Source organism: Crocodylus porosus, unplaced genomic scaffold (genome assembly GCF_001723895.1).
Source record: "Crocodylus porosus isolate Cpor-Errol unplaced genomic scaffold, CroPor_comp1, whole genome shotgun sequence".
Taxonomy (NCBI): Eukaryota; Metazoa; Chordata; order Crocodylia; family Crocodylidae; genus Crocodylus; species Crocodylus porosus.
Window position 1 is genome coordinate 12384191 of NW_017728913.1, and position 26778 is coordinate 12410968.

A 26778-nucleotide genomic window follows, 5' to 3' on the forward strand; every position below is an offset into this window, starting at 1 on the left:
CTCCTCCCGGGACTCCTCCCCGCGCCCAGCTCCGAGGAGGCGGCAGAGCGCCCGCAGCCCCTACTCTGCTCTGCGCCAAGCTCCCTTCATCGCGCGGCAAAGCGGAGACAAGCCCCCGCCCCCGGGGCGGCCCCGCACGGCCCTGCCTTGTCCAGGCGGGCTCAGATACCCTGGGGCAAGCGCGGCCTTCCCCGCCGCTCAGCAGTGGCCCTGCAGCCGAGCTCCTTGCCCTCAGCGCTTCCCCACCCCCCGGGGGTGGTGGCCCCAAGTGGGTCTGATTCCCTCATAGATTGTGAGGCCGGAAGGAACCCTGGAAGATCATGGGGTCCAGCCCCCTGCGCCAAGCAGCCAAGACAACGGGGGTCAGGTCATAGGCGAGGCATAGTGTGGCAGTGCCCTCCCTGAGATCGGCCTTTACTGGCCAGCGAGTGGAGACACCAAGCGAAGTGCCAGCCGGTGCCCTCTGCCCGAGACTGGCGCTGGTGGCACTGAAACAAGTGCCAGTGGCCAGAGACAACCGGAGCAGGGTGCGAGGCCCGCCCCTGGACACGAGGAAGCCAGCAGCAGCACAGAGTTGCCGCACCGCTCTGCCCGGCTCCACAGGGCCCAGGCAGTCAGCCCAATTCACCCTCCCTCAGGGACGGCCCTGCTGCTGGCCACTTCAGTTTTTGCCGCCAGCACTGCGATCAGCTGCTGGGAGACCCCCCACAACCACTGCCTGGTTGGCAATCAGCGCCTGGTGCCCCCCACCCCCCAGACCCTGGAGGCACCAGTCACCCATGGGTCAGGTGACCCCAGCAAAGTGACCATCCAGTCTTCTCTTGAAGATTTCCAGGGTAGGTGGTTGTACCGCCTCTGGAGGGAGCTTATTCCTCTGGATGGGGATGCAAGTCTGTAGGAAAGAGTCATGAACAAACGTTCAAAGTGGGTCAACAAACTCTGAAAATGGATTCTCCTTTAAAAGAAGAAAAACGTTGGAAGCCGTGGCTTTTCCCTTGCAGGCTGGCAGAGCTCCAGCCCACAAGGGGCTGCTTAGACATACACCCCATCTTGCCCCACACACCCACACCCTGCCCTACACACTGGGGGCTGCAGGTGGGGGGCAGTGGGTCGGGAGTGAGGCGTACCAAGTCAGGACTGGCCACAGATGTTTACAAATGGGTCCTGGTACAAAAAAAGTTGAGAACCACTAGCACAGTTACATAAATTTGTAAATGGTGGATCTAGTAAATACTTTAAGTAGAAAACAGCCCCCTGGCCCTGCCAGTGCCCCTCACTCCTGCCACTACCCCTCCTGCCCCCCCAGTGTGTGGGGCAGAGGTTGGGAATGGCAGGATGGGGATGGAGCTCTGCCAGCCTGCAAGGGAAAAGCCAGGTTTTGCCCTGTTTTTCTCCTTTAAAGGAGCACCCCTTTTTAAAGTTTGTTCACAACCTTTTCATGTATTCTTGCAATCCGCTTGTGGGTCACGACCCATGGGTTGAGAAATGCTGCTGTAGCTGAAGCATGCTCTTGAGAGTATCACAGAGCCTTTTCCCCGAAGGGAAGAGCCCTTTATTAAATGCTGGCTCAAGGTGCAGCTAAGACTCTTTTGCTAAGCTCCTAGCCTCCTTTGAAACCATGCATGTAGACAATATTGTCATGTATTAATGAAATCCCTAGAGGGAAGAAACCAAGCCAAGGTCTGGATATTGCAGGGGGAAGGGAATGTGGTATAGTATATTTATTCCATGATAATGCAAGGCACACACAGAGAGAAAGTCTGTTTTCTAGGAAATTGAGACACCTTGCAGCCCATGTTTCAGAAGAGTGATTTTCCCGTTCTTCTCACTTACACTAATAAATAAGCATGCTTCTGTGATTCCTGTCTTCTTTAGCCCTGCTGTTGCTAAATTTTATGTAATTACTTCCCACCTCACTGATCTAAAGCCACCCTGAACCTGGAGAAGTCTTTTCTGCAAAGACTGAAGGGGGCTGGAGAGGGGAGTGTTTTGTAGGAAGCATTTCTAAATGAAAGGAGTAAATTAAGCATGAAGCATTTTTAGATGCAGATATCTGTTTTACAGAGAAGGAGAATTTAAGCCATACCTAATTATAGGTATGCAGTTTTAGTATAGGCAATCCGGTTTTGTTTTCTTTATGTTCTTCCTTTAATGTTCTATAAATATACATGGTGACTTTTACTGACTTAGTTCAGCTAGGATAACATAGTGCAAAGCATTTCAGGAAAGCATTTGCCAGAAATAACTTCTAAGTGAAAACTCCTATTGGCTTCAATGGGAGAGAATTTTGCCCTCTGTTTCTCCACTCTTCATTTGTCTGTCTAGCTGGGAGTATCAGGAGGATGAATTATAGTTTCTCCAGTGACATTGAGAACATCCAGCGCTACATAAATGTTAAGCACTGTGACAGCTATCTTTCTACAAGAGCGGTGCACAATACTTCAACGTTTACAGGTCTCTTGTGGCTCTCACTAGTCCTTCACTCTGCTAAATCTCACCATTTCTAGCAGAAGCCCTTCTTGGTTAGTTGCACAAAAGGAAAATTCAGGTGGCATAGATGCAGGAGAAAGGAGAAGAAGAGAAAGTGGGAGGACAACTTATTGTGAAAAATGTTACATGGTATACAAGAATGTAGTTGCTTCTATGTTTATTAGACCATTGGGAGAATGATTGTTTTGCTACTTGCCACATTTCAAGCACATTTAAAAGTACTGTGTTTTTTATATCAGTCCTAGACATGCTTAGGAAGGGATAGCGCTGCTGTAACAGCATTTAAAACATGAGCGTTGGAGCTAAAGGCTCCCCCTCATCCCTCTCCCCAGCCCCGTTGTAGCACAACAGTGCCACGTATCCAGATGTAGTAAGCATTTCATTTCTGAAATATTTCTAAAAGCATTTGGGCAGCAGAAAGACAAAGAGGATAAAATGCTTGAAAACACTACTCCTACCTGTCCTGCAGATACTTACAATAAGGGCTTCCCTCCTTTTGTGGAAAGGTGAGGTTATGTAAAAATTAGATCTCAGATCCTGTTGGGTGCAGCAAAAAAATACTGAGGGATAGACCTATGTTGCGATAACTGTGAGCTCAGAAGCAAGAAAGAAACATTCCAGGTCTTGCCAGTTCCACTAATACTCATTGTGAAAACACATGGATCATCCCCAAGTCACAGATGTTCAATACGAAAATGCCTGGATCCTATTGAATCACAGCACGTTTGGAAAAAGATCCGTGTCCTATTCAGCCCATGCAGTCATTAAGGAAACATGTGAATCATGTTCAATCAGGCACAGTTACTGAAGAACTAAACAAAACCTGCTGTTTCCAAATGCACACAGTACCTAATAGTGATGTTCTCTACTTAGATATAATCAGTGTGAAGATAAATGGATCCATCTTCTTTTTGTCTGTCTGAAATCTAGCAGCATGGATACCAGATTTTGCAAAGAGCTGTGTGTTTTCTCATTATTTGTATCCCATAAACTCGCATGTAAAAGGACAGGCCAATAATAACTGTTTAGGTTGTAGCACTGCATGTTTCCATAATTACCACATCCTAATTAAAGAAGAAATATTCCTTGTAATCCTGATCCCATACAGCTGTTCTCCTTGTCAGCTTTCCTTTTCCTGACCTTTCCCTTCCTCCCCCCTCTTCTTTCTGGGTTCTTTTCTTTTCCCACTCCTAGTTTTCTCACTCCCTTGCTGCCTTTTCTCATGGGCATTTGCCTTTTTTTCTTCCTTCCCCAAGCCATAAATAGAAGTTTTGTCATTTTTAGGAGATGTTTGAAGCTTACTGGATAAATATTGCCATCTCTTCTGTTGTTTTTCTCCTGGGTGGCAGGAATTATATGAAGTGTGGGAGGAGAAGCCACTTTCAAAGGAAAGACTTGTCTATGAAGCAGCTTACCTCAAAGTAACCACAGTCAAGTAAGTTTCCATGTACTTTTCACACGCAGAGTCCAAACACTGCAGAGTAACTTCCCCATGTAGATGGGTTCACAAATTGCAAAGTCAATGCATGTACATTAGAGAGTGTTGAACACCTGCATGGAGGCTCTCCTTCAGCAACAATGTCCCTGGTTTTCTGTATATTAGTCCTCCCTGAATTAATTTGGAATGTATTCCTCTTTGAGAACTAAGCTATGGCAAACTAAGGCCCTTTATTTCTGAAAGAGAACATCCATGTTGAGTTGAATTAGCTTTAATTTACATACAGTAACTTTACAGTGTTGGTTAATTTTACATCATTTTCCTGAGTGTCACTACGTATTACTGCTACTTGGAGACCACTCTGCTGTGATAGCTGCAAAGCATTCTTCAACAGTTTTGTAAGTTCACTATTTCAGGTATTTGCATTACTGAGATTGAGGGCTGGCAACACAAACAGGTGCTCAAGAGTTATTCCCTCCACTCAATCTACCTTCCCTTGGTGGCCATGGCTACTATGAATATTCAGCCTAGGGTACATGGTGTATGCAGAAAGCTTTAAGCAGTGCAGATCCACAGATATTTGCGGACCCCTAAGTAAAGAACTTACAAATCCCTAAGTAAAGAATTTTTAGTTTCAGCAGCACCTTCTTCTAAAGAGCATCAGCTGCCTGGTAGATTTTGTGATGATAAATGGAAATCTGCTTGTACAACTCATTTAATTAGGGATACAATAAAATTTAGTCATAGGCATTCCTGCTGGTAGTCATCATTCACCTCTATTACTCCCACAACTGATTTCCAAACCTCATTTAGTTCTGAAGTTGGCGCTTAGTTCTTACTGATCTGTGGGGATTTCACTGTAAAAATTAGATTGGAACTCATTTATTTTATTCTGTTTATTTTCAAAGGTAGGAAGGAATTTCACACTTTTTTGAGTGATGTGTGGCTGCAGGTAAGCAGCAGCAGTTTTTGAGAGTTTCAGTTATAACCTGAATGACCTGCTTTGTCATTTAACCAGTTAAGAAAATGTTTCTTCTCGGAAGAGAGAGGTTTTACTTGTAAATACAGATGTCTTCGGAATCTTTACTTTTATATGTCTAGATGTGGTGATCAGTCAGGGTTAGGCACTAATACCCTTACTTATCAAGTCAGTGGGACTTATTTTGAAGTGAGGTACACATCTTCATGAGGAAGGGGATCAGAATTTGTCCCTAACATTTGTCTAAATAGCATTGTTTAAGGCAATACTTAACACATATTGTTTTCTGAATTAGTATGACTTTCTTTCCTTCTCTCTTATGTTCTCATCTCAGTCCAGTTTGTGGAAAAGTAAAGTAAAGTAAAATAACACAAGAATTTAGTGAGATTTTCTTGTGAATCAGAGCCAGATTCTGATACTCTTCTATTGAATGTTTCTTTACTTACCAGTGGTCCCAGGGGTGTAAGTGGGACTGTCATGTTGAATAATACTTCAGAATTTGATCCAGAGACTGGTATTTCCTTTCCAACCTTACCTATTTATTGTGCTACCATAGTATAATAATGTGCTGTGTTTTAATACAAAAGAGACACCAGGTACCATGTTTAAAATCACTGTTCAGTTACTTGAATTCTGGTTTACAACAGAACAAAGAAGTTACTTGAAAGACTTTGGGGAAAACATCTCATTCTCATTCTCTCTCCCTTGCTGCTCACTATATAGTGTTAATTTAATACTGGCTTCAAAATGGAGCTGGCAACATATTAGGATTGAGAAGGATTCACTGTTACATGTATTAGATATATACATGTAACAGTATGTGTGTGTGTGTGTGTGTGTGTAATATAAAGTATAAAACATTCTTCCTGTTTACCCACCCACAACTAAATCTGATGAGACTCCTTAATGTGGAAATAGCTTCTGAAAAGAACCAGTTTGAGAAAACTCATACTCTTCTCACAGCCACAATTTAGCCATAATTCTGTTGATTGTGCACAACACTGGCACAAGTACATCTAAATACAGTAGTTGGCAGTCAAGGGAGTTCAAACTGGAAATAATATTTTAAAATGAGAGTTATTGGAACAGATTACCGAGACACATGATGCATTTTCTGTCTCTTGGACTCTTTACGTCTGGATTAGATGGCTAGTAGATATGTTCTGTTCCAAACACAATATTAAGAAACTGGATGCAGGAATTGCTGAGTGAAATTCTAATGCCTGTGTTGCATGTGAAGTCAAACTAAATAATTAGAATGTTCCCTTTTGGCTTTCAAATCTATGAAAATCCAGTTTCCCAAGGCAGCTTTCCTCATCACCAAAGAACAGCCCACACAGCATGCCTGAGATCTGGAAACCTGCTGCAATCACTTCATCAGTTAAAGTCTCTTCTGAGGACTCAAGCTCATGGCACTGAGAAACAGGATTGACACACAAACATGTATCTTAATGTGCTGGGCCACTGTCAGTTCATTGCCTTGCTATTTCAAGCTAAGTAATTATTTAAGGTTAGCTAAAAAAGCAAAATAAAGCTTTGCTTTTTAAAGTATGTTGTTATCTATGTGTGAATTAAGGTATTTGTCTAGTTTTGCAAGAAAAATTTAAAGCAACCAGTTCACTCCAATTCCTGTACACTCCTTTTTTCAGATGAAAATTTCACAGGGAACTTCAATGCATAAATTTGGCTGCTGTGCGCCAAATGACACATGAATGATTATGACTGCAAAAGGTTTATACAATTTCTCAAATATCCTTTTAAAAAGACTATAAGTATGTAAGAACAAAATGACTCCCTTTTTTACACATGAAATGGCCTCTCTTCTCTTGATTCCCAGAGTGTGCCATAATGTACACCTTATAAATATTTTTTGTTACAGCATTTAAAAATGTACTACAATCTAAAGCAGCTTCTCTTTTAATTTTTTTCCAGCACTTGTGTGTCTGTACACGAGAGCCTTATTTTTAATTTTTACAACTGCAATACAGTGGTTTGGAGATGGAGTTGTCTTTTTTTTTTATGATATTTATGCATTATCTGAGCATCTTGCACACTCCATTGAATGGAGGTTAGATGAACATCTTGCTGGGGTCATTTGACCCCAGTATTATTTCCTGCCATGTCAGGGGGTCAGACTAGATGATCCACTCAGGTCCCTTCTGACCCTAGAAACTATGAAACTATGAATGACTTCTCACAACACTTTTGCGAAGCATGAAACGCATCTTCCCAAAGCATAATGGAAGCACAAAGAAGTTACGTTACCTGCTTATGGTTGCACAGGAAACCAGGAAGGGAACTTGGGGCCCCTTAGTCCCAGAGCAATGCTGCATGATTATAGACAGACAAACCATTTGGCAGCCTTTGGATACAAGGGGGCAGGGCTTTACCATGTGTCTCTTGCTCAGTGGTAATTGCTGACATGGAAAATGAACCAACATAATGTATCCCTCTTTCATTGTTCAATACCTCTACAACTTTTCCTCCCTTTGCTTAATTGGTAAGTTTTCTTCTTTGTGTATCTATGAAATGTGATTTCCATTTTTACCAAGTTAGTTTTAGTCATGTCATTTCTACCCCCATGGCTGAAAAGTATCACCAGCCCCTACATAGGTAGGATCAGTCTGCAAATTTGGGGTCTCATCGCCATAGCAAAGGTTTTTGTTAGTCTCAGACATGGGACATCAACTAATTCCCAGTGTGTTAATCTACATGTGCACCTTACTGTGGAGTAAATTAATTAGCTGTGCAGTAAAGCATCACCTTCTATAGGTACACCAGTATTAGGGTGCAGTAAACTAATGACCTCTGTCATAAGTACTGTTAGGGACAGTACTATCTTACGGAAGAAACACGTGTAGATGGTGGCCGGGCAGAGGCCAGACCCCTGGCTGCTATCTAGCCATGTGGCTCTGCAGCCAGCCCCTTCACTGTTCAACGCTGCCACCCAGAACCTGGAGCTGACTCCCTGTGCTTCCTGCCAACCCAGGCCTGCTCTGCCCCGGCTCAAATTGCTGCTGTCCCTAGTGCACATGTAGATTCTGCATGGGGGGAATTTAATCCAGCTCAAATAGCTCCAGAGTTTATTGCTTTACCTTAATTTCATATGTAGATACACCCTGTGAAGACTATGTGTCCACCTAATAAATATAATCAGGAAGATTTTTCTTCTTGACTTTCTTTCCATTGCTCCTCATTTTAGTCATACATATCCCCTAAAATAATTCCCCTCTTTCATGGCCTTTAATACACCCAAAATTCATAGTTTATCATATCCTCTCCCTTCCTTAGTTGCTGCAATATTATATTCATGCCATTTGATTTGATTCATGCAATTTCCCAGCTGAAGCTGTTTCCAAAACCCAGATAACTTCAGGAGGTATATCACCTCTTCTTTTTCCTGAATCCTGTCATCAACTTTCCCTGTCTAAGTGATCACATTATTCAGGTTTTGGTTAGCTTGGAGGTTTGCACAGATCTTAGCTTGGTGCTTTTTACCACTAAACAGAATGTTTTGGAGAAGAACAATTTAGTTACCATTTATCTTCATTCAGTAGTGAACATCAAAATCAAAGCTTTCATTTCATAAAAGATTTAACAACAGTATTAGAGGGAGGGGATGTTTCAGAGCCTTTAAAAGAGGCTTCAAAAAACCCTTAGAAACACATTTAAATGCAGAGAAAAGAATAGATTGATATGTTCAACTTTGTATGGACTAGCTGAATATTCATTAGACTGAGGAGGAGGGAATAGGAACATAATTCTGTTCTTCCAGTCCCTGCTATAATAAATACTTGATAAAAACCATGAATTGAAACACTGAAGCCTCCCTTCTCATACTCAGTTGCCTTAATCAGAAGGCATACAGTCTTGTCCACAAATTCTCCCTTCTCTCTCTGGCCCAATGCATATCCAGTTCTTCTATGCAAAGTGGTTAGAAGGCAGCTTCCTCCCCAGAAAATTCTATAGCCTAATGGTAAAAGCACATTCATGGGAAATGGTTGATGTGGTTCAAAGCCCTCAAGCAAAAAAAGAAACTAAATTCTGGTCTCCCACGTCCTGGGTGAGTGCTGCAACCATTGCACTGTTTAATAAAAGGAGGGTAATGGTACCACCACCACGTTATCCTCTCTCTCCTGTATCTTATAAAGTCCAATCTGTTAATCATTCTGTGACTGTACCTACTGGACTGGGCCTTACTGATGAGACTGGTGGAAGAAAGATTAGGTATGAGCTCTGAGCCAAGCTGTTCTACACTAAGGGAGGTGCTTCTGGACATACCAACAGACTGAATTTACATGTTTAGGGAACTTTAATATAAAAAACTTAGATGCCTATGGACTTTAAGAGCCCCAAGGATTAGACAAGGCTTTTGAGGATCTAAATTTTGGACTTAGGAACCTGTGATATCAAGTAGGCATCTGAATCCTTTTGGGGAATTTGCCCTTTGTCATAGCATTTTTCTTCTGTTCTATTTATTGCTCCCTTTGGAACACCTTTCATCTGCATGCAAGCAATCTGTAAAATCTTATCTAATTGATTTGTTTTTTTAACAGAGGTCAGAATTTATCACTTGCCTAATTTTGTTCTGTGAACAGTGTGAATTATTTTCTCCTTTGTCATCCTTTGTGAAAGGCAACCTGCATTTCAAAGTTTAAGCCACCATAAGCTAGTCTATTACACATTTTAAACAAAGTATATATGAACAAATGTGTTGCTAGTCTTACTGTATATTGTAACGCATTCAAGATTTTTGCTTCCAGCTTTGCACTGTTCCTGAATTTAATATCTGAGGGTGCAAACAGACATTGTCTTTGGAGCAGGGTCAGCTGTGCTGGGATGTGTCCTGGCACAGCTGATCCACTTCACTGACATTTACAGACATCATCCGAGACCACTGTTCCACAGGGTTGGGCCCCTGCCACTCCCAGGGCTTTTGGGGCCCAATTCTGCAGGACACTGGCCCCATGTGCTGCACCCTGACCCACGGCATACATCTACAAGCAGGGGAACCCCCATAAGTTGAGATGTTTGCACTGCAGGAGTCTCCTGCAGGAGAATCCCCATGGCATGCAATAAGCAGAGACATCCTCCCCTATAAGACATCACAAATTGTTACTACCTTTAGTTGTGTCAACTTTTTGGGCACTTGCAGCATGACAAGTACTAGGATACCTGTTTACTCACAACTTTTGCCTCTATAAACATTTTTATGACAGCACAAGGAGGAGGTCTGAACTCCAAATAGAACACCCCCAAGTAATGTTTTAGAACACTGCCACCTGGTGGTAGTATAAATGCTGGAGACAAAAATTAGAGTTTCTTAATTAGTTTCCCATGACCATTTCACTTTATTTCTCCTTTAGTCATTATACCACTTAACTTCTGCTATTCTAGATATAAGTCTTTATCTCATTCAACTTCTAGGTAATGTATCTTGTCACAATAATATCTTAAAAGAAAAAGGGCAAGAACAAAATGTCTCCCTTTGTTAACTTAGGGCAGAGGTGTTAAACTCACCTTGGACCTTGGGCCAGACCGGCTGGTAGGGCTAACAGTATCTGAGGTAGAATCACATTTGGGCAGCATTGTAGAACTGCATTCAGGCATCAGCATGGGGCTGCTTCAGGTAGCAGCACACGTGTAAGTTCAGGCAGCAGTGTGGGTCTATGCATCTGCCCCTGATAAGCATGTCCACTGGGGTCCAGGGATCTTGAATTCTGCAGCAGGCCACACATCCTACCTTTCTATAGCCTACCAGGCCAGATCATTTCAAAGCACCAGATCCATCCCACAAGCAGCGTGTTTCATGCCCTTAATTTAGGATATATCTGTCCATTCCCTTAGTTTGCCACATAGGTACCCAGTTGATAGGTACACAATGCCCACAACAAAACATAGCAGTTATTAACAACTTTGACTATCCCTGTGCTTGTCGCTGCTTTAGTGGGGAGAAAAAGGAGAGGAAAGTTTGAGACCTTAATCCACTGGCAAGCATGCTTATAATTATTTATTTGAGTTCAACACTGATGTTACAGAAAACATACATGAAAGTGCTCTTTTGAGGCTGAAACTGTGCTCTCTCCCAGGTTCAAATCTCACTTTATACCCATACAAAAGCATATTGCCAGCATGAGCTCATGACACAGTGATTCCTCTCTGAACACTCATTTTGGCTCTTGCGCTCAAAACTGCTGGCTATTTTCTCTGCAGCTCAGTTGTGTGATATTTCATCTCACTCTTCATCAAGAACTAGGAGGGGGTATATCTTGCAAAGAAATGAAAAAATGACAGAAATTTTAAATTAATGTGCACTTTTCTTGTGAGAGGACTATTTAAACTGTCTGCACAATTTTATTGTAACACATAATGAGATTCTTCAGCTAACAGAATTTCTGTAAGGCACACAGTTCCAGCCTCTTGCCTTCCATTTTTTCTCCATCATGAAATAAGAACTATTTTTACTCATTGATACAAATAGCCAGGACTTCATAGCACAAAAACTATTGCTGGTGGAGCATGGGAAGATAAATTAAATGAATCTCTGCAAGAATAAAAAACATGCAATTAAAGTGCCTCTCATGTGAAGATCCCCAAGCACTTCAAGCAAATTAATGAACAAAGCCTCATAAAAATCCTGTCAGGTAGGTAAATAGAAAGTATACATTTCATTTCAAAGCACAGATTATGACTTACCCCAAGGTCATATAGCAAGGACCTGATAAAAACCTACTGAAGTCAACAAAAGGCTCCCAGTGACTCCAAGAGGTTTTAAAAATCAAGACCTAAGTCATTGAAAGAAATTCAGTAAAACTCATGCCTATCAGCTCTCTCCTGCAACTGCTATACTAAGCCACTTAAAAGGACTTAATTTGAAATGTTAGGAAATACACAGAGAATCTAACTGAAGAATTTATGATACAAAAGAATATATATGTAGGCTCTCCGGGGAAGATATGTATTTGCAAGCACAAATAATGGTGCTTTACGGCCATGATTCTCTTTGAAGATCTGAAAAAGCCAAGGCATCCCTATGGGCTACTCCCCCTAGCACTGAAGTGCTTATCTGAAACACTTATTTATTACAACAGTTTCATGCTATTATCATCTAAATTAATTGCCTGAAAAAACGATGTTGGCGGTATCAGATAGGAAGTAAGGTAGAGTACTGTGCTTTTTGAATAGCAAATCCAGACCGTGCAGAGTTGTACATTATTAGGCTGCTAACAAAGTACAAATCTGCAATGAATATAATAACATACTTATTCATTTTAGAATATAGTTATTTTCATGAACATGAATAATTATGCCTAGCCAGAGAGAAAAGAGCCATGACTGATTTTACATATATTTAATGAATGACTTAGAATTATCCTCTAATCATCAACAGTCTGGGAGCAGAAAATATAAGAGAACATTGTTGCCAAACTTTTTAGACCAACAGACCACTGGCAACTCTCAGAATTTCTCACGGATCACCATTAACCTTTACCACACTTTTAAATAAAAGGGGTAGGAGGACGGAGCAATCCTTATACCACTCACCGTGGGTTTATGATCCATCAGTGGTACACAGTAGGGCTGTGCAAAGCTTAGGTCACTGTTTCAATTTGGAGGAGATTTGGCCTGATTTGGTGCTGAATCTCTGACTATGAACAGAATCAGGAGACCCATTAATTTCTCCAGATCAAATCGGAACCCTCCAATTCGATTCGGAGAGATTTGACAATTTGGCCATAGACACAGCTTTATATGTTTTTTCTACATACCTTGAGGTACCAGGCGTGGCTCATAAATGCTGAGATGGTGGGGCAGATGGAGTGTCCCATGGGAGTCTGGGGGGGGGTCTCCCATATGCTCAATGGTGGACCCAGAAATGGACCAGAAGTACGTCCAGCCCAGTTCTGGGTCAGCCACATAGTACATGCCCTCTTCCCCCACTCGCCCCGCTTCGTGCCTCCTGGGTCTGGGGGAGCACCCAGGGTTCCCACACAGCTGATCGCTGAGTTGGGGTGGCCCTGGAGGGGGATCCCACACGCACTTGGTTGTGGCCCCATAAGTGGACTGGAAGTACTTTCTGTCCACTTCTGGGTCTGCTGGCAAGTGCGCAAGGAAATCTCCGCGCTCCCGTGGGATGTTCCATCCACCCCCCCATCCCAACGTTCACAAGCCATGCCTGGTACCTTGAGATACATAGAAAAAACACATAAAGCTGTGTCTATGGCCAAATTGCTGATTCTCTGAATAAGAATTGAATCTTCCAATTCAGATTCAAGTATGTTATTATATTCATTGCAGATTTGTACTTTGTTAGTAGCCTAATAATGTACAACTCCGAATCAGGACAGTGATCTGAATCAGTGAATCAAATCACTGTCCCCCAAATCGGACCGAATCTGAATCAAATACTGCCTGCTTCTCACACCCCTAGTGCACAAACCACAATTTGAGGTTCTCTGTGACGGCCAACATTTTCTCCCTTTCCCCTCTTTCGTACTACAAACCACACCCTTTTCCCCAAACACAGTACATTCCAATTATTTCAGACTAAAGGGAGTCTCAATCACTTCACCATACAGAAATGGGGGAAAAAGGTTGTCCTGGCTAATGTTGCTGCTGAGTCTTGTGAAATCTAACCAGAATCTGCCTGGGAATTCCAACCTTGAATTGTGAACTTGGAATGACCTTAGGCAAACATACACATCCTCAGAGGATTTTAGAATCCACTTCTCCAGTTACTAGCTTCACCCAACTGGCTTCACACTAACTTAGCTTGGATCCAGTTTGCCCCCCATTGATCCATAACTTTCACTTAATCGATGGACAAAGTAATCTCCAGTTCTTACTGGATCAGATGAGAAGAAGGCTTAAATTGGAGTGCTAATACTGTTTTGAAGACTCAATCTGTATTTCCTTCCAGTGATTCCATATATATACATATCAAAAAAGAGGAATGTTTTCCAGAGGTAGAGAAGAACTATTCCCCATAAAACCCTCAAAGGGGAAGGTATTAGTTAATGTATACATAACCACAATTTAATTCATAAATATAGAAAAACACATGTAAAAGTGGCCTCACCAAAGTCAATGACAAAATTCCTGATGATTTCAACAGAGCCAGGATTTTACCCATTATGTTCCAAAGTAAACATTTCTAACCTACACTTCCTTGAACCTTAAGCAACATAGCACCCATCACGCAAATAGCTCTGTGGCTAGTATGTGATCATCAGCTAGCTCAGCACTTTCCTTTATACCAAAATGTTTTCTTCCTTTCTCTCCTCATTAGAAAATAGTGTTAAACATTTTCCTTAGAAAATTAGTACAAAAGGTTTTGATATTTGCACTGTACCATCTGCAGTTGGCAAACCAAGAGGTGTCGTTGGCTGCTAGCCCTGATGCTAATAGTGTGTAACAACACAGTTTGGGACTTGTCCTTTGTTTTCCCTTTCACATATGTCACTGTGGCCAGTTTCAAACACAGTAAAATGTGGAATGAGGAATAAACTTAAATAGAAAAGTTAAGCAAAGGGGGAATATATTAGAATTTCTCTCAGACAGAAGAATACCAATTATCTAAGTTTCTCAGATGGTGAGGTAACTAGGCTAGAAAATAAGTTGAGATGTTGGAAACTTGAGGTACCTGAGGAAGTTCTGCATGTGAAATCTCTAAGGACATGAAATGGAGTTAGATAACAGGTAGACAGGTCCCTACAGAGAATCAGCAGAGCGGCTAGTACAGCTTAGGAAAGGAAGGAGACATGGTGAAGGTTCAGGATTGTAACTCTGATCTATGCTTGAGTTCCTACTCAGCAGCAGGATTTACCTTTTGGATGTCTGGCATAAAGGTCCAATTTTGAACTTCTGTTCTTTACTAGACAACCATACTAAAAACTAAGATGGGTGCTGGGGACAAAACAGCTGCAACATATGTGCTGCTCAAAAACTCAGACAGCTTTTTGTACTTTAGCTGTAATTATGTCTGACAGTTTCAGATTGTGATTCAATGTTGCAGATGTAGAGTCTACATCTGCAAGTTCAGAGGGATCTTTCAGTACAGGCACTTTTTGACGTGAAAGAAAAGATTTTGAAAAGTCGAGAATCTGCACCGTTTTCTGCTCCCTGCCCAAGCTGCTACTCCACTGATTTCTTCCCTGTGTTCCCTGCCTGATTTTCTGCTCTGCTTTCTGCTCCCTGTCCTATCTGCCACTGTGCTACCTGTCCCCTCCCCAATCTGGAACGTGCCACACACAAAGGCTACCCATGTACTTGTGGCACCTGAGCTGCAGGTTGGCCACCCCTGGTTTCAATAAACTCTTATGATCTCACCCAGCCCTATTTTATATAATTTCTGTGTGTGAATGTGTTCAACTAATCAACTCTCTATGCATATCAATACTAAAATAGGATTTTTCCTTTTCTTCAATACTTCACCATGGTGCTGTGAGGATACATTCACTAATGTTTGTTATCCCCTCCACCACTAGATCAAGAGTCAGAATCTTTGCCAGGGAGTTCTGAATAACTAGAGTACAAATAACACAGTCATACTATTTTTCACTCAAGTTTGGTGTTTATCCTAGCCCAAGAAGGCTACTCTACTGCAAAAGAGCAAGACCTCTGTCAAGGGGGAAGGAAAGATTCCAAAAAATAAGGAAAAAAGTCAGCATTTGGAGGGATTTTACTTCTATTACATGCTAGTGAATATTAATAGTTGTTCTGAGTTTAAACAAGTTTTCAGAGCTGGCTAGTTTTTATTGTTTACTTCCTGGTCACTCTCTGTATTAGGGCAGTGTGAAATCAGAGAATAGTCTGAAAGAAAAAAAACCATCACTTCAAGTTTACATTATAGTATTTTAACAGGAATAGTATGTAACCTTAGTCTCTCTTGAATACTCTGTATTTCTGGTTCCTTGTCTGCCCCCTCTGAACTAGTATTATGAATTCATTGTAGCACACTATATTTAAAGACATAAAATCTCTCAAATTAGATAGAAATCAATTCCAGTTACTACTATAAACTGCTGGTTGTAGCCCAGCACTAAACATGGCACAAAGACAAGTACAATATATGCTCCAAAAATCTTACTGTCTAAGGACTGGAAGTGAAAAGGCATGAGAACCATATAGCTTCAGTTATATAGCTTCTGCCTCATATAGCTTCTGCTCCATGTGCATGGCAGAATTTGGATGCACTAACCTTTGGACTATTCTGCTGCAGGACTCACCTGTTGGCTGAGGCTTTTTGAAAGGGGGTAAGACCAGGACAGGCTAGGGGTACAGGCCAACTTGGACACGCTTTCAAGGTGAGTCAACCAAAACCTGATGGCCTTCAATGTAGAGAAATGTAAGGTGCTGCACCTCAGTAGGAAGAACCCCAACAGACTTACAGGCTCGACAGTCAAAGGGACTAAGGGGTCTTGTTTGACCACAAGATGAATATAAGCCACCGATGTGATGCGGTGGCTGGCAAAGTAAACCAAACTCTGGTGTGCATCCACCGATGCATCTCAAGCAAAACCAAGGAAGTCATCCTCCCACTTTACTCTGCCGTGATGAGACTGCAGCTAGAGTACTGCAACCAGTGTTGGGTCCCCCACTTCAGGAAAGATGTGGAGAAGCTTGAGAGAGTCCAGAGGAAAGTCACTTGTATGACCCAAAGCCTGGAGGCAAGGCCGTATGGGAAACTGAGGGACAGTCTGGAGAAGAGAAGACTCAGAGGGGACTTGGTGGGAACATACAATTATATAAGAGGGGTGCATCAGGAGCTGGGAGAACAGCCATTCACCAGAGCTCCCCAAGGGATAATAAGGTCTAATGGCCATAAACTCCAGGAAGGCTGATTTAGACTGGATATAAGAAAAAATTTCTTTACGGTGCATGTGTCCAGGGTCTGGAACAAACTCCCCCCAGAGGTGGTGCAAGCAGCTACTCTGGACTCCTTCAAAAAACAGATGGATTTATTTCTTACTAGGGTCACTTGATCCCAGCTGACTTCCTGCCTATGGCGGGGGGAAGGGGTTGCTGGACCCTATGATCTCTCAAGGTCCTTTCCAGCCCCTAATGTCTATGACATCTATTAATTCTATGAAGATCCATAACTGAATAGGGTTGATGTTTTGAACTGTGATGGGCAGAAGAGCCAATGCTATAATCTTCTCTTTGCATACTGTGTGTTTATAAAGAGGGTGTACATGTCCAGGCCACCAAATAAGCTGAATTTAAAAACAACAATAAAAATAAACACTTTACTGTTCTCAGCACCTGTTTGCTTCTGTACTTTGCGTTTTCTCTACCTTCTACTGAAACAAACCACCCAAGGATACATGAAAATTATACAAAAACAAAGAAAATGAGACAGCCAAACTGCTGAGGGCTATTTTTTTATTGATATATTCCTTGTAGCTATTCTCCTCCATACCTCACATCATTCCTTTTAACCCTGCATTCCAGTTTCCAAACTGCCCTTAGAAGTGAGCTGGACTCTCCAGCCTATCAATCATTTTTGTGTTCATCGTAGAAGCAATTCAGCCTCCTCTCAATTCATTTTAAAACCAAAGAGAAGTGAAAAATCTGTTACTCTTATTATGCAAGAGAGCTAGCTTGGTTACTCTAACCTGGAGGCAGGAGTGGGGAAGATGAGCAGGAAGAAGCAAGAAGGAAGGGATGAGGGGAAGCACAAAATTTTGTATTTTGTTAAATAATTTATCTTTCAACAAATTTGACATATTGTGCTTGGGTTTTGTTATTTCTTCCAGTTAAATTTTATCATTTCATTTGATGCAAAAAACTCTTCATACTAATTCTCCCTGACTCTCCCTCTGCTTGAAGAAGGGTGTTTGTACCCAAAAGCTTGCAAAGAACAATTTCCCGCACTATTTAGTTGGTCTAATAAAAGATATCACATCTACCCAAAGAACCTTGTCATACTAATTTAGATACTTAATGGAAAACAAATGCATGGCTTCAATGAGCCAGATATTGAGAAAATGTCAATGAAGGGAGGGCAAAGAAAACTTCAGAGTGGAGCCTACATGATGACACCTCCTCTCTCTCATCCATTGTGGAATGCAGCAGTAATGAACTGCTACACTGTGACGCTCAGCATTTGTTTTGATGCATAACTCAAGATGGGAAGGGAGAAAGGAGAAATGGGAGCTGCAAACCTTGTTTCCCATGTTTATTTCCTCAGGAATGTGCATGAATCTTATTTTTTGGCTTAATGTGTATCATAAGGAGTTAGCAGCTAAGCTTTGGAGTGGAAGACTGGACTTGGCTTGATGATCCCTCTCATTTAATGAAAAGGGGGCTTGGATTTTTTAAAATCAATACTGTACTCTTAAAGACACTGGCCTTAACAGTGCTGGAGTTTCAGGTCTTCTCTTAGGGTAAAATCTGGTTTCCATTAAAGTCAATGTGCCTGGGGTTTCATTTGATCTCAGGCAGAACAAATACAAACTCGCCATTCCACCAGTCACCAAGTCTCACACTTAATCCAAGCACTGTGATTCTCAGCCAGGGTGTCACAGGACCCAGGGGTGCCTTGAGATCCTTTCAGGGTGCCACACAATGTCAGCACTGTTAGGTGTACAAACATGATTCACTAGATAAACCCAGTGATTTCAAAAAGGAAGCCATAGTGTTTCATAGTAATTAGGGGTCAGAAGAGACCTATATAGATCATCTAGTCTGATTCCCCACCACTGGCTGGAGCGCACATTGGAATCACATGACCCCAGACAGGTGTTCATCCAACCTCTTTTTTAATTTACCCAATGTTAAATACATTCTGACTTATTCTGGCCTTTCTGAGTTCTTTGCAACAGAAAAATTGCTCTATTATTTTTCTGTAGCCAAAAACCATGTCAAAACTAAGAGCTGGCATTTTCTGAGGTGTATCTTGAACCTAACAAAAGCTGTCTTGAGTCTAAGGTTGAGAACCAGTGTCCTAGCAGGAACAGCTGCAGGGATCTGATGGTAGCTAGGATCATGCAGTCACTGTCAGCTCAGAAACTGACTGAATACCAACCCAGATCACCCATCATATCAAAACAGCAACATCTTTCTAGCTATAACACCTCTGACCACATACAAACCAATGGTCTAACTGTAAAAGGCTCCATAAACTAATAAATAATACCCTGACATAACTCGTCCTAATAAAAAAATGTCAACAAATAAGAGTAAGAACCAGAAGAGAGACAAAAAGGATAGAGCAAGACAATTTCTCAGTGAAATCTTGTCACCCACCACTCAAAATGTAAATGTATTGCTGTCTGTCTGGAAAAAGCAGATTGTTACACCTGTAATTGGGGTGAGGGAGTTAAGACATTTTATCAATAACTGCAAGGCCAAACAGAGTTTCTCCAATATAAATAGGCTAATCTCACTCAGAGCCACTTAGAAAGCTAGTGGAATGAAATACAGAGGTGCTACCCAGCCTGATTTCAAAGGCAAATGAGCATAAAAACAAGTTCTTTGCAAGGAAAGTATAGATAGAGCTCTACATAAGAAGTGCATTCAGTGCTTATTGCAGGGAATATGTATATATTTTTTTTCTGATGCCTTCAAACCAGACAACCATCAAAATCTTTAAGTAATACCAACAGAATAACTGAAAAAGAGGTAGAGTTGGTCTGTGGCACCAGTCCTCCATTGGTGAAATGTGTCTACATAGTCCTGCGGGGCTGTAAAGAGCAGCTAAAAAGAATTCTGAGTCAGTTAAAATGAGTAAAAAGGGTCAAGGCAACTTAAGCAAGCTTGTGGGGTTTTTATGAATATGTATTTATATTATAGTTGTTCACCCAGCTTTAGCACAGAAGTGTTTAAGTGGAGTTAATACCTTTTAGACCATTCATTTTCCCAGGACAGGATTTCATCAGTGTTTCTTTTCATTCTGCTTCGTTTGATATGAGTTTTGATCACTTCTATATCAAGGGATAAGAAGGAAGCCTTACATTCCCTTCACATGGGAATATGCAGGAAAAACCTTTAAAGAACAAACATAAGAACATTAAAATGATGAGATTTCCTCCTTCTTCAAAAGTTCCAGTGCAGACTACAAACCTCTAGCCAGGCTCTACCACACATTACTTAGGTCTCATCCACACCAGGAAAATATACCATAGTAGCAAATGTGTGAACTGACTTGTACATTGCTAAGCTCAATTTGGTCCTTAGCTGTGAACAAAAGCTGTGTTTTAAAATGTGTTGGCTGCTGGTGGTTAACCCTAAGGTGCCTCCTAGAGTAAAATTATCACCTGATAGTGTTTTTAAAATTAACTTATCCCTGTTTAAACCAGATGCTAAGTTATGTTCAATATCATGGGTGGCTAAAGTGTTTTTTAGCATGACACATTTCTCCAATATAAAAAAGACTTAAGTCATACATTTACAGCACAACACATGAACATTTAGACACACAATACCCATTAATTTTCATTTATATTCCTTCTGTTTGCTCTTTTGAGCAGAAGGAAAACATCCATGTTTTCTTTTTCTAAAGAGATGGATTGGGGAGTTACGGAGAAGGCTATTACAATTCTCAGCAGTACCATTTTCACTGTCTTCTTAATTAAATTGTGACTAATCCTTGCATTAATCACTCAGTACGGTTTGCAAATTTAAAATATTTTTTTCCAAGGCTTACACATTCTGGAATATTCTTGAGGCCACAGTTGTAAGAGGGCTTTAAGAGTTGTCAGCCATTTTTGTGATCTGCATTACTTGCAATATTGGGTCCCTTAGGACACCTCTACACATCACTGTACCATTGCGCGTGCACCCCTTGAGCACGGTGCTGCACCTGTGAAAAGGTGCCACCAACACTGCTGGTGGCACCTGCAGGCGGTTGCAGTTTGCCACCCCCACCGCCAACACCACTGGCAGCATCTGCGGGCAGTCTGCGATTGCTGCTGGCCACTGCCAAAACTGTTGTCAGCATCTGTGGGTGGTTGCCAACCCCTCCCCCTGCTGCTGCTGACAGCGCTGCAGCTGCCTGCAGGAACTACCTGCTTTCTGCCGCCTGCAGGAGTTCGCTGTGCCTCCCCAGCCTCTGGGGGTATGTGGCGTTCATACACCCTACAGTGGCATAGCAATATGCTACATCACCATATGGCATGCTATGGCGATCCAGCAATCACATGGGTCTACACATGATCACCAGCTATGTTACTGTAGCAACAGACTCCCCTGGGATAGCGCATTTCTATGGTGACGTAGTGGCAAAATCTAACTGTGCACCACATGCATGGTACAGTAACAACCCATACTGTGCCATGCTTTAGTACTTCCAAAAGGAAGTAATAAAGCAGAGTGATGTGTAGACATGCCCTTAGTGTACTATTCACAGCCATGACTTCGGGATTTACAAAATTAAAGTAGAATAGTAAAACATATCAATAGAAACACTCTTAGAGAGAGAGATGCTATCCTAGCATTTAGTCAAGAACAAAACTTGGGTTTAAATGTAAGTTGACATTATTCCATGCTGATTTCCTTTATCTCACACACTCCTGCTTAACTTCAACACAAAATCACTGCAAGTGAAATTCCTTGGGAATTGCTCTGGGTCACAGTGAGATTGTTCTGGAGCATTTTACAACGATGCCATTTATGTGAACATCTAATACAGGCTTGGTTTTTTTAATACAGGCCAATAATTCCATAAGGCTTTAGGTTTAGAAACAGGAGTCTTCTTTTAATTTGTTGGTTCTAATGAGGGCTGGCACCTTTCACCACTTGGGAAGCAGAGACAGACAGACAGACAGACTTGTTGGTAAAATTGCTTAATTTTTAAATGCATCTTTATGTCCCCAGAATGTTCACGCACTGCATGTTTTCTCAGTACTGACAACAGAGAAGAATTGTATAGGGAAACAGAACATAGGATGGGCAGTGAGATCTGCAAGTGAGCAGGAAACAGCTACATATGGTGATCAGGTGGTACAGTTTAGGGAAAGAATGAGACTTTATCCTATACAGTACACCCCTCCCAAAATTGCTTTAAATGCTCCCACCCTTTGGCTCTGTCACTGTGGTAGATGGGACAGGAGATGGCGCACCATGTGGGACACCTGGAAATAAAAGCAAAACTCTCTCTACACAACACTAAGCTCATCCAGAGCAGCTGAGCATCTTGTAGGCTCCACACCAACTTCACCCGCCTGGAATTCCTACACATTTTTTTTTTTATGGGGGGGAAGAGGCATTCCCAGACTGTTTTCATTATGCGAGTGAGAAGGGCTGCAGCTATCTTCCAGCGTCTTTCACTTTTGAAGGTTTACTATCCATTTCCATATTTTGGAATGTTAAGTCACCAAATAACATTGATTCCTTCATTGTACCATCCGCCAGCTACTGAACAACAGCGATCTCAGACTCCCGGACTACGTCTACACAAGATGCTGACTGTGCAGTAGCCCATGACTACTGCACAGTAGCGTCACATGGCAGGAAGCATAACACAATGCTGCTGTGCCACTGTAGTTTCGGGCTACTGCACAATCAGCCACTTGGTGACACTACTTAGTAATTCTGCTTATTGCTTTGTCAGTTAGTACTTGTTTATACAAGAACAAAATAAATGTGCAGTAATGACTGTGCAGTCAGTATCTTGTGTAGATATGACCCTGGACTCAAAATCTTCTCTCTACACAGTGACTAGAGATGGAATATTCTTACACTGAACCATCTTATTCTTCTTTTTAGAATAGTTGTTGGTTTAGCATTTAAGCTAAAATGTACCTCGGCAATCTGCTTTGTTGTTTGGGGTTTTTTTGAAGACAATAAAGGCATTAAAGAAAGGTGACTATTTTTCATGTCCATCAAAAGTGATCAAATTGAAGACAATTCCACAAAGTTATAAAATGTCACACAATTTAAGGATAGTCCAAATTATTTTATAATCCACCTGGGTATGCACAGTGATGGGATATTGCATATTACCTATCAGACAAAACGAAGACCAGATAGTCCTATTTATCAAAACTACAGGCAAACTGCACACATGTAAATTTTACCACTTTTGAAAGAATTGAGACATTTACAGCCTTAACTCCTGTTTAACAAGGGTTTTTGCATTAGAAATAAAAAAATGTACTTTACTGCATTCATTTTAATCTACAGAAAAACACTTCTGTTAAGAATTATTTCAGTTTGATTTCTTAGTAGCTTCAATTTACTAGTTATTGTTGAATTACCCTTTAAAGCAGAGATGTAGATTCAGACTGACATATAGTAATAAAATTCAGTTGCCAAGGTTTTCATTTCCAAAATAGGACTAAATTGCTAGTCCAATTGATTGATTCCACTGCCAGATTTTGTTTTAAAGATGCATGTGCACTATTATATTGTTTGGAAAGAAAATAAACACAAAGCACACAAGAATTAACCTGCTTACACTGAATGTGAAACTTGACTCATCTGGCAGCTGGATCAACATTCACATTTTGTTAGAAGTAAGCAGATTACATGGAATTTTTATGCTCATACTCTGTATAACCACTTTATTGAAAGCAGATATCTAGTTGTCAGTTGCAGGAAGTCCCTTTGCTGAGGGGATTTACTTGAAAGGAGTTGAATCTTACTATGAGTGGAGTCCAGTTGTGCAAGTGGCATCCTTACTTGCTGTATTCTCCCAACAGCAACACACGCCATCACTGCCATGCAGCTTCCAGGGCTGTAATTCACCATGTTCCATCACTTGCATCACACTTAGGATGCAGCAACCAATTGATTTGGATCCTGGAAGGCAAATTCAAATCCTGCAATCTTTACATAGGATGAACTTAAATTACCTCTGCTGACTGAGTACAGACAGTCAAAAAGCCTGCAGCTGAATCAATTCAATCTTTGCAGGCTAGTCTAGGTTGAGTACTGAACCGATAAGCAAGTGAACAGACATTCATTTTTTTTTCTGGAAATGCAACAACTCTCCTGTAGTGGCCCAGGCCAGAAGCTGGGTGACACTAGAGCACACCTCCTTGACTGACCAGAGTAGACAGCTTGAATCTAGAGGGGATCTGATAAAGAAGTTCAATAAGCTGATTTAGCCTAAGTCAGTTAAGTCTGATATTACAGCCATCTGGGTTTATCTTAAACTGGTTTTAGCCATTTTGAAAGTGGTTTATGTGCACTAAACTTCTGTTGTGTTACAGATTTGAATTGGCTTCCAATCATTCATACTGGTTTATATGGCATTTCTGTTCCCAGCGCTAAAGTTAGTAACAGTATAAATCTTGGCTATATTAAAGAATAGGAGGTAAGGGGAGGTGATGCTCAGTAGAGATGGGAAGTGAGGGGATGCCAAAGGGCAGAGAGATTTTATCTGCTTTAGGGACTTAAAAGGTCCCCAACTACTGCTCCCAGCATGGTAGTCCACAGGGGACTCCTCGGGTGTCCAGGGCTGCTGGGAGCAAAAGCTGTGGAAAGTCAGAGCTATCTAGCTACAGTACACAATGGAAAGCGGGGGGGGGGGTGACCACATCACTGTATGTCCTCTGGGTCTGCCCCTGGATAGACCCCATGCGTGTACCCACAGATACATCCCCCTAGATTACACCCATACATGTTCACTTGGATGCCAAGGAACCATCTCAAAGTTACTCTCTCCAAAGTTTAGTTTTCCCTTTTTCTCTTCTTAACCTACCTTCCTATTTTCATTGACAACTGAAATCTTCCCTGTTTTATACTATGAAATCCAGTTGTTCTCTGGACTAAGTTCAATGTCCATATAGTTTTAGCTTACATTATAGCAATGCTGAACTAGACACTGGTACTAAGCTCTGCTGAACACCAAAGCCTTGAGACTGCAATCCCCTTCAGTTATGAGGCTTCCAGTTAAGTCACAGACTTCAAAGGGAGTTTTGCAGGGTGGTTGGGGGGTGGGAAGGGCATACAAGGCAGAGTGGTTTGAAGAATTGGGGCCTATGTCTGGAAACTGTGTGGAAGTCTTATTAACACCTGAAATAGTCACTTCCTTCATGCCTTTATTAGAAAATACCTTTGGGAATATAACAGATATTGCTTTATAGCAGTTGCTTGAATACCTGCCAGCTAAGAAAACAGCTTTCTCACCACTGCTTATTCATTGGATTGTCAGCCAGAACATGAACAGGCCTGTAATGAAGATCAAACCCAGAAGGCCCACATTTTTCTTCCACAAAGACCAAAGCAGAAACAGCAAATATAACCAATCAATGGATGGCTCAGCAGCGAGTACCTCTGCCCGGGGCTTTTATTCCATCTGAAAATATAGACACATAACAGGCATTTGTTCCAGGGTATTCTGAAGCGCTCCTAGAGAAAAAAGTGGACCAGAACAAAGCTATTACTTAAAGTAAATTTAATCTGGAGAAAATTACTTAGTGTACCACTATCTACCTACCAATATATGTTGTTTCATGCCTGGGTAGCTATTTGCTCAATGCAAACTGGCTCCCTGGCACCTGCTGGTCAGGAACTCTCATAGTGCCTACTTTGGGCAGCCAGCCTGGGAGAGCTGGTCTTGCGTCTGCTCCCTAGCACAGGGTAAAATTTCCTGCAGAATAAAATCCAGGGTAATTACTCCTCAGCAAACATGTTGCACTCCAAACCCTCACAGATGAAAAAGAAGACGGATGCAATAACAGGCTCAGAGCTAAAACCACAAACACTAAACAAGTATTTCATATTGTTGGATTATCTGAATGTCAGGAATACAGCTGGTTTGATTTCCTATTTTTAAAGAGATTTTGTTAGGAGAAAAGTTTCTCCAACTTTGTACAAAGACATACAATCATAGAAAATTAGGGTTGGATGGGACCCCAGGAGGTCATCTACTCTGTGGAAGAAATCAAACGTCACGTTGCGTTTGGTATTAGAATTCACAGACTCAGTTTGAGTTTATTGGTGACTATACTATACGATGGTAGGGAGGAGATCTAACAGAACTCCCCCGCTACAAATTAACATACCTTTTTATATTTCATATGGTGAAAACACACGATTTAAACAAAACATCCTTGAAAAGAAAGTCGGGGTAAATCATAACAGTTGCTTGCTCAGCAACATGTTTTGTTTTGAGAACTGTTATCACCTTTTTGTTTTTAGGAAAGAGAGAAACATCCGTTTCAAAAGAACTGTGCATGGGGTCATAATAAGCAGAACAGTTTTTCTTAAAACATTTTAAAATACAAAGCAAGACCATTTTTTTTTCTTCACTTTTTTCTTAGTCAAGTTAGAGGCCTGGATTAATCTACTTGAACAACTCCAACCCCCTGCTCAAAGTGAGACCAGCCCCAACTATATCATCCCAGCCAAGGCTTTGTCTAGCCGGGTCTTGAAAACCTCAAAGGATGGAGGGTCCACAGCCTCTCTGGGTAACCTGTTTCAGTATTTTACTACCCTCTTAGTGAAAAAAAAATCTTCCTAATATCTAACCTAAGCTTCCCTTGCTGCAGCTTGAGACCGTTGCTCCTTGTTCTGTCATCTGCCACCACTAAGAATAGCCTGGGTCCATCCTCTTTCAAACCCTGCTTCAGGTAGTTGAAGGCTGCTATTAAATCCCCTCCCAGTCTTCTCTTCTCTAGACTAAATAAGCCCAGTTTCAGGGCTCTCCTCATAAGTCATGTGCCCATACCTCCTCACCATTTTCATTGCCCTCCACTGGACCCTCTCCAGTTTGTCCATATCCTTTCAGTTGTGGAGGGGCCCAAAACAGTACTCCAGCTGCGGCCTCACCAGTGCTGAATAGAAGGGAATAATTATGTCCTTTGACCTGCTGGCAACACTCCTACCAATGCAGCCCAGCATGCCATTACCCTTTGTGGCAACAAGGGCACACTGCCAGCTCATATTCAGCTTATTGTCCACTGTAACCCCCTGGTCCTTT

General features: G+C 41.7%; 1 protein-coding gene across 1 annotated transcript in view; it reads right to left on the reverse strand.

Moving 5' to 3' along the window:
- LOC109309596 (protocadherin-16-like) overlaps window positions 1-26778 on the reverse strand; it is a 43093-nt gene that overhangs the window by 2420 nt on the left and 13895 nt on the right. The gene's annotated exons all lie outside the window — the stretch shown is intronic.